The 8,188-nt window shown below is 40.3% G+C and overlaps 1 non-coding gene across 1 annotated transcript; it reads left to right on the forward strand.

Moving 5' to 3' along the window:
* The first annotated feature begins 7,995 nt into the window (after positions 1–7,995).
* Positions 7,996–8,067, forward strand: trnap-agg (transfer RNA proline (anticodon AGG)). The gene has a single exon. It is a non-coding gene; the product is annotated as a tRNA-Pro (tRNA).
* Positions 8,068–8,188: the final 121 nt, after the last annotated feature.

An 8,188-nucleotide genomic window follows, 5' to 3' on the forward strand; every position in this document is an offset into this window, starting at 1 on the left:
CTCGTAAAACTGACCGATCCTCGACTTCGGTGATGTCATTTACAAAATAGCCTCCAACACCCTACTCAACAAATTGGATGCAGTCTATCACAGTGCCATCCGTTTTTTCACCAAAGCCCCATATACTACCCACCACTGCGACCTGTACGCTCTCGTTGGCTGGCCCTCGCTTCATACTCGTCGCCAAGCCCACTGGTTTCAGGTCATCTACAAGACCCTGCTAGGTAAAGTCCCGCCTTATCTCAGCTCGCTGATCACCATAGCAGCACCCACCCGTAGCATGCGCTCCAGCAGGTGTATTTCACTGGTCCCCCCCAGGGTCAATTCCTCCTTTGGCCGCCTCGCCTTCTAGATCTCTGCTGCCAATGACTGGAACGAACTACAAAAATCTCTGAAACCGGAAACACTTATCTCCCTCACCAGCTTTAAGCACCAGCTGTCAGAGCAGCTCACAGGTCACTGCACCTGTACATAGCCCATCTATAAATAGCCCAAACAATTACCTCATCCCCTACTGTATTTATTTATTTTGCTCCCTTGCACCCCAGTATTGTCACGTCCTGAACACAGTAAGATGTTATTTTCTATGGTAGAGTAGGTCAGGGCGTGACAGGGGGTGTTTTGTGTTTTTCCATGTTTTGTAGTTCTATGTTTAGGTTCTAGTTTTCTATTTCTATGTTGGGGTTTTTGGGATGATCTCCAATTAGAGGCAGCTGGTCCTCATTGTCTCTAATTGGAGATCATACTTAAGTAGGGGTTTTTTCCACCTGTGTTTGTGGGTAGTTGTCTTCTGTTTAGTTTTCTGTACCTGACAGAACTGTGCACTTTCATTTTCTCTTTGTTATTTTTTCTTGAGTGTTCTGAGTTAAAATAAATATTCATCATGAGCAATCAACACGCTGCGCTTTGGTCCCCTCTCTACGACAGCCGTTACAAGTATTTCTACTTTGCACATTCACCTACTGCAAATCTACAATTCCAGTGTTATTTAATTGCTATATTGTATTTACTTCGCCACCGTGGCCCTTTTATTGCCTTTACCTCCCTTATCTCACCTCATTTGCTCACATTTTATATAGACTTATTTCTCTACTGTATTATTGACTGTATGTTTGTTTATTCCATGTGTAACTCTGTGTTGTATGTGTCGAACTGCTTTGCTTTATCTTGGCCAGGTTGCAGTTGTAAATGAGAACTTGTTCTCACCTTGCCTACCTGGTTAAACAAAGATAAAATAAATAAACTTCCTGTGGCTATGGAACCCTGACCTTTTCACCAGACATGCTACCTTGTCTTGCTGCTGATCCAGTTTCAACTCTTCTGCCTGCGGCGATGTAACCCTGACCAGTGACGATTATTTGACAATGCTGGCCATCTGTGAACGTTTGAACATCTTGAACTGTTCTGAGGACAAAAGGGGGTGCAACTCAATATTAGGAAGGTGTTCCTAATGTTTTGTACACCATATGTTTATTCATTTAGATTTTGTGGTAACTTTGTAAGGACCAACGTTGGAGATGAGAAGCAGGTATGGGGAGTCAACATGTAATCAGGAACAAACAGGTAACAAGAGAGGCACAACATCAGCACAGCGGGTAACAAAAATACATATGACAATCAATATTGAAGCAGGGAACAGAGCGGGGAACCAGACATGTATAGGGAAGGTAATGACAGAGGAGGGGTGACCTTCATGTATGTCAAGTAGAGGCACTATGGGCTCAGGTACATCTGCCTCACCAGGCAGCCATATTGGTAGGATGTGTGTATAGACCTCCTAGCTCTAAGGTGTCCTATTTGGATGACTTATGCACTGGGTTTGACAAGGCCCCAGATAGCAACAGAGATGTATTTATCTTGGGTGATTTTAATATAAATTGGAAGGATCACAATAATTCGAATAGAACAAAATTGATGAGATATGCCGAGAACTGTGGTTTGAAACAAATGGTTAATGATACTACTAGATCATCAATTAAGTTGGGTCATCGTTCAGACACATGCATTGATCTGATTTTCTGTAATATACCATCGCAATGCTTAAAAGCCAGATCAATGCCAGTGGGCTGGACAGACCATAATATTGTGACCATAACCATGAACACCAAGGTTCCAAAGAAACCCCCTAGGATTGTGGTCAAGAGAAATTTTAAAACATTTAATTATGAGCTATTTCTAAATGATTTGGCTGCTGTACCCTGGGAGCTGATTTATCTAGAGGATGATTTAAATCACGCTACAGAATGTTTTATTGATTTGCTCACTGAGGTTATGGACCATCATGCCCCAGTAACAAAGAGTACAGTTGGTGCTCGTCCATCTCCATGGATTGATGATGAACTGGGTGAGGCTTTTTCTCAAAGAAATATGTTAAAAGTCTTAGCAGCCAAATCAAAATCAGAAATTGATGAACAGAATTATAGAACATTGCGTAATTATGCAGTTAAATTGAATCGAAGGAAAAAAAAGTTATTTTTCAACAAGGCTTTTATTGATTGTAAAAATGATTCTAAAAAGGTATGGAATACAGTTAAGGGTTTACTTGGTACATCTATCTCATCATGCCCATCTAGTGTGGAGGTTGACGGGAGAATAATAACAAAACCAGTTGATATTGCCAATCATTTTGCAGATTTCTTCACAAAGAAAATGTATTTACTGAGCAACAATGTAAACATACATTCTTCCAAACAAGCTATTGTCCAATGGATTGATGATCATATTATGAGCAACAAGATCTGCTCTTTTAGTCTGCAAACGGTGTCAGTGGAGGAGGTGTTAAACCTTTTGAAGTCATTACCTGATGGGAAATCTACAGGTTATGATCTTATGGACAATTTTTTGCTTCGCTGTGCTGCTCCCCAGATTGCAGTTCCACTGAGATACATATTTAATTGGTCACTGGAAAAGGGGATGTTTGCAAATGTATGGAAGCATGCTAAACTTTGTCCTATTCCAAAAGACTGCAAAGAACCCGCTACTCCTGCCAATAGTCGACCAATTAGTCTACTCCCTACACTCAGTAAGATATTGGAGGGTATTGTGAGTAGACAAATATGGGAGTACATGGAAAATAATGATCTGATTACAGCCAATCAGCATGCTTATCGCAAAAATCATTCCACTACCACTGCATTGGTTGACATGACTGACCAGTGGCTCAATGCTATGGATAATGGCAAGTTTGTGGGGGTACTATTTTTAGATTTCAGTGCAGCATTTGATTTAGTGGATCATGAGATCATTTTGACAAAATTAATGCATTATGGTTTTAAGGAGGTAGCATTGAATTGGGTACAGTCATATCTAACTGCCATGAAACAGTCCACCTATATCAATGGTTCATTTTCTTCCCCTCATGCTTTAAACTGTGGAATACTGCAGGGCAGCTGCCTTGGGCCACTTCTTTATTTAATATATACCAACGACCTTTCCCTAGCTGAAACTCAAGCTACTATATTTGCAGATGATACTACAATTTATGCAGCAGGACAATCGGTTCAACAGGTACAGCAAGCTTTACAAGGAGATTTGGAGAATATTATGGAGTGGGTTTGCCAGAATAAACTTGTTTTAAACACCAAGAAAACCAAAGTTATGTTGGTCTGTTCCACTAGGAAAAGGCCAAAACAGCATGGCATACAATTAAGTATGGGAGGAGTACAAATTGAAGAAGTGGCAGAAACCAAACTATTAGGAGTGCAGCTAGACAACTGCTTATCATGGTCATCTCAAATAACTAATCTATGTAAAAAAATTATTAAAACAGCATGTATAATCAGAAGGATAGCTAAATATTTACCAGGAAAAATTCTTAAGCAAATAACACAAGCTTTAATTGAGAGTCAAGTGAACTACTGTTCTGTGGTCTGGGGAAATGCATCATCAAGTGAAGTTAGGAGGCTGCAGATTGCACAGAACAAAGCAGCAAGGATTGGTTTATGGTGGAGATATGGTTTTTCTGTTGCAGTCATACGCAATGTTCTTGTTTGGTCATCAATCGACAAGATAATTGAAAAAAACATGCTTATTTTATTTCATAATATACATAATTTAAAACGGCCAAGTACAATTCACAACGGTAATCAGTTGGTAAGAGACAGACATTCCGTAAATACTAGGAATAGATTGTCCACCATCTATGCGTTATCCAGACAGAAAAGAGAAATAGGCAAAAGAACATTTCGATTTAGAGCAATAAAGAAATTGAATAAATTAACTGAGCAAACCAGAAACCTTTCAATATATAAATTTAAACATTATTTTAAAACAATTTAAATATAATACACAGAAATGTTGTGGCATTACAGTAGATGAAGAATCCATACTTTTTAGATTGATTATTTATTGGTTTATTACGTTAGTATATTATGTAGGTTTGTAATAGTGTGTTATATGTGAAAATGTGTTCGTATATAAATTGTATTTTAATATTTAAGGACTCTTGGAAGATTAGTCCAAATGGGGACTAAAAGAGATCCAAATCAAATCAAATCAAATCAAATGACAGAGGTGATAGAGTCCAGGTGAGTCCAATAGTCGCTGATGCTCGTGACGGGGGAAGGCAGGTGTGAGTAATGGTGGCAGGAATGCGCAATGCTGGGGAGCCTGTTGACCTCGAACACCAGGGGGGAAGAGCGGGAGCAGGCACGACAAACTCTAGTTGAGTGATACTCACTGCAAAGTCATAAAAGTTGTTTGACCAGCAGCCAAGCTGTTCATAAGAACCACATTGTAGAGTTTTGTTTACAATCATGGTCATAATTCTGGGGTCGGCGGTAGTGCTGTAAGAAATAGATAATTCATGATTTTTGAGACATATTTTCTTCATACCTCAGGTTACTATGATAGAGCCTTAGAACAACCAGACCCCAAGCACAGCAAATACATAATAAACCACCTGCAAACAAAGACAGCACTTCTTTACAATCGTACCAGTTTAACAGCTCTGGTATGACCTATGTTATGTACTGGTTTTGACAGTGTTATGTAGCCCTTATGACAAAGGGGTCAAGTAAAGTGTTCCTGAATATGCTGTGGTATGGTTATATTTCTACTGGATATTTCAGCTCATTTGTGTTGAATATGCCTTGGGCAAGATATTATTGAGCTATACAGCATAGACAAAATATAAATATATAATAAGATATATGGCCTCGTTAATCTGACAAATCTAATGTTTTCAACAGGTCAGAACTTTACTATAGTGATGATGCTGTATAAATCACCACTAGAGGTGAGTAAAGTAACAAAGTTTCACTAAGGACACACCTCAGATTTCACACACGCTTGACATCAGTGACAGGGCAGAAAGGGAGTCTGTGTTTACCTTTCCTTCAACAAGGCTCGTTGGTCTAGGGGTATGATTCCTTCTTTTCTGAACACTACAGGCTCAATGTACTATCCAAGATAATGATAGTTTATTTGGGTAAGTGGAGCAGACTGTGCATATTCAGCAGAAACACTGACAATCAGTCATGTATAGGTTTCTATAACAAAGAGCAGGCTCACAGGATACCAATCTCAACTATTTTGTATTATGAGAACTAGCCGAACGACGAGTCGTATAACTGGCAAGCCTAATTCATAAATACTCTTATCTGTCAGCCACTGAGAAACGTCCATATAGTTTTATTTGCAGCTGTAACGCTATAGTGCTGGATAGGTCTCAGTCCTCATAATGCAAATGATAACCTACAGCAAATAAGATGTCAACCACAGACAACGGTTTTATTTGCAAATCTGACAATGTACTGTACACTGAGTGTACTTAATAGGAACACCTTCCTAATATTGAGTTGCATTCCTTTTTGCCTTCAGAAAAGCCTCAATTCGTCAGGGGCATGGGTGTCTAAAGTGTTCCACAGGGATGCTGTCCCATGTTGACTCCAATGCTTCCTACAGTTGTGTCAAGTTGGTTGGATGTCCTTTGGGCAGTGGACCATTCTTGATAAACACGGGAAACTGTTGAGAGTGAACAAAACAGCAGAGTTGCAGTTCTTGACACTCAGACCGGTGTGCCTAGCACCTACTATCATACCCCGTTCAAAGGCACTTCAATATTTTATCTTGTCCATTCACCCTCTGAATGGCACAAAAAGAATACGTCTCAAGGCTTAAAAATCCTTCTTTAACCTGTCTCCTCCCCTTCATCTACACTGATTGAACTGAATATAACAGGTGACATCAATACGGGATGATAGACTTCAGCTGGATTCACCTGATCAGTCTGTGTCATGGAAAGAGCAGGTGTTCATAAAGTTTTTTACACAGACTATTTATTTTGATCTTTTATGTAACCTTTATTTAACTAGGCAAGTCATTTAAGAACAAATTCTTATTTACAATGACGGCATACTCTGGCCAAACCCGGACGACGCTGGGCCAAATGTGCACCGCCCAATGCGACTCCCAATCACGGCCGGATGTGATACAAATCCCGGACGAGCCCTCCTTTTAAGAAGTCAAATGACTTACAGACTACACACAGTCTATATGACAGACTACATACAGTCTATGACAGACCTGGTAAGTCTATGTCATGGAAAGAGCAGGTGTTCCTAATGTTTTGTGCGCTCAGTGTTTGGAAAACTTCCCAAAAGTGTCAGTTACCACTAGAGGGCAGTCTAATAGCAAAAACCTGCCACATCACAGATTCTGGAAGTTCACTCACAGGCTTATGAGGAGAAGGGGATGGGAAAATTGTAATGATAGGGTGGGTTTCCCTAAGCAGGCTTGTTGGTTTAAGGGTATGCTTCTCGCTTAGGGTGTGAGTAGTCCTGGGTTTAAATCCCAGCTTCAAAATGGACCCTGCATTATCCTTACATACAGTATGTAATACTGATCTGCACATATCAGTGAAATAACTGTGAGAGATCCATCAAATACGTTACTCCCATAGGACACATATCCTGTCCAGCCAAATGCTACCACCTTCAGCGCCATCTCCAGCAGGTAGTAAAGGATGAAGAAACAGTTGATTGTCTGAAAAAACACAGATCAGTGGAGGCTGCTGAGGGGAGAACGGTTCATAATAATGGCTGGAACGGAGCAAATGGAATGGCATCAAACCATCTGTTTGATACCATTCCACCGATTCCCCTCCAGGCATAACCACGGGCTGGTCCTCCCCAATTAAGGTGCCACCAACCTCCTGTGACAGAGATACATATAAAGTCTGTGAATTGCACGGAGCTATTGACAAACTGTGCAAGACCCTTACCTGCTATACATCAGTCAGTCATGTCGGCAGTGCACTGCAGGTACAGTAACTAATGTCCACTTGTAACTACTACTTGTAGTACATTTTACATTCAAATGGTCTTAAATGTTGAGCCTCTAAATAGTAGTTGTCTCGTTCAGAGATTCTACTCACAGTCAATCACCAGGAGAATCTGGAGGAACATTGATGATGCTTAGATGAATATACAGTAGACTTAATACATGCATATACTGTACATGACCTTTGACCTTACACATTTTCTAAAAATGTGATACAATGCACCCTTGTAAATTCTGAAGAAACACTCATTTTTAGACCAGAGACATCAAATGCAGAGAAGGTGAACAAAATGGGTCAGGGCCTATGTCTGCCTTTCCAATTGAATCTAATGATGATCAACAGAGATAGATAGGACTTATCTTTGTGTCTGTGACAGCCTCAATGGCTCTGCCCATGCTATCTCCATTTTAAAGTAGTCAATTGTCTTCTTCAATGGCTGATTGCTCCAAACTCATAGGAATACCCACCCAGTTGACTAATTTAAAATAGTGGAAGCCCTCAAATGCAATGGCCATTCCAAATTGCGTTTTATCCATGATGAGTCCTCTGTCTGTTTCCATTTGATCAACATGTCTGTGCAGAGTCTAGAACAGCCACTAGGTGGGAGTCTCTGAGCAGTTTTACTGAGCATGAAACAATATTAACTTGCCAGGAATTCCTTATACATGTGGCACGCAGTGGAATTTAAACTCTTGGTTGTTGTCAATATGACAGGCTCGTTGGTCTAGGGGTATGATTCTCGCTTAGGGTGCGAGAGGTCCCGGGTTCAAATCCCGGACGAGCCCTCCTTTTAAGTTGTCAAATGACTTACAGTATAAACAGGCCTACATAGAGATACTTTAGTGAATTTACACTACTATGCTTTGTACCCTCTATCAACAATATGACTGTGAATAAGTAGCCTGG

The sequence above is a fragment of the Salmo salar genome, chromosome 10 (assembly GCF_965601325.2).
Source record: "Salmo salar chromosome 10, fSalSal1, whole genome shotgun sequence".
In the NCBI taxonomy this organism is placed as follows: Eukaryota; Metazoa; Chordata; class Actinopteri; order Salmoniformes; family Salmonidae; genus Salmo; species Salmo salar.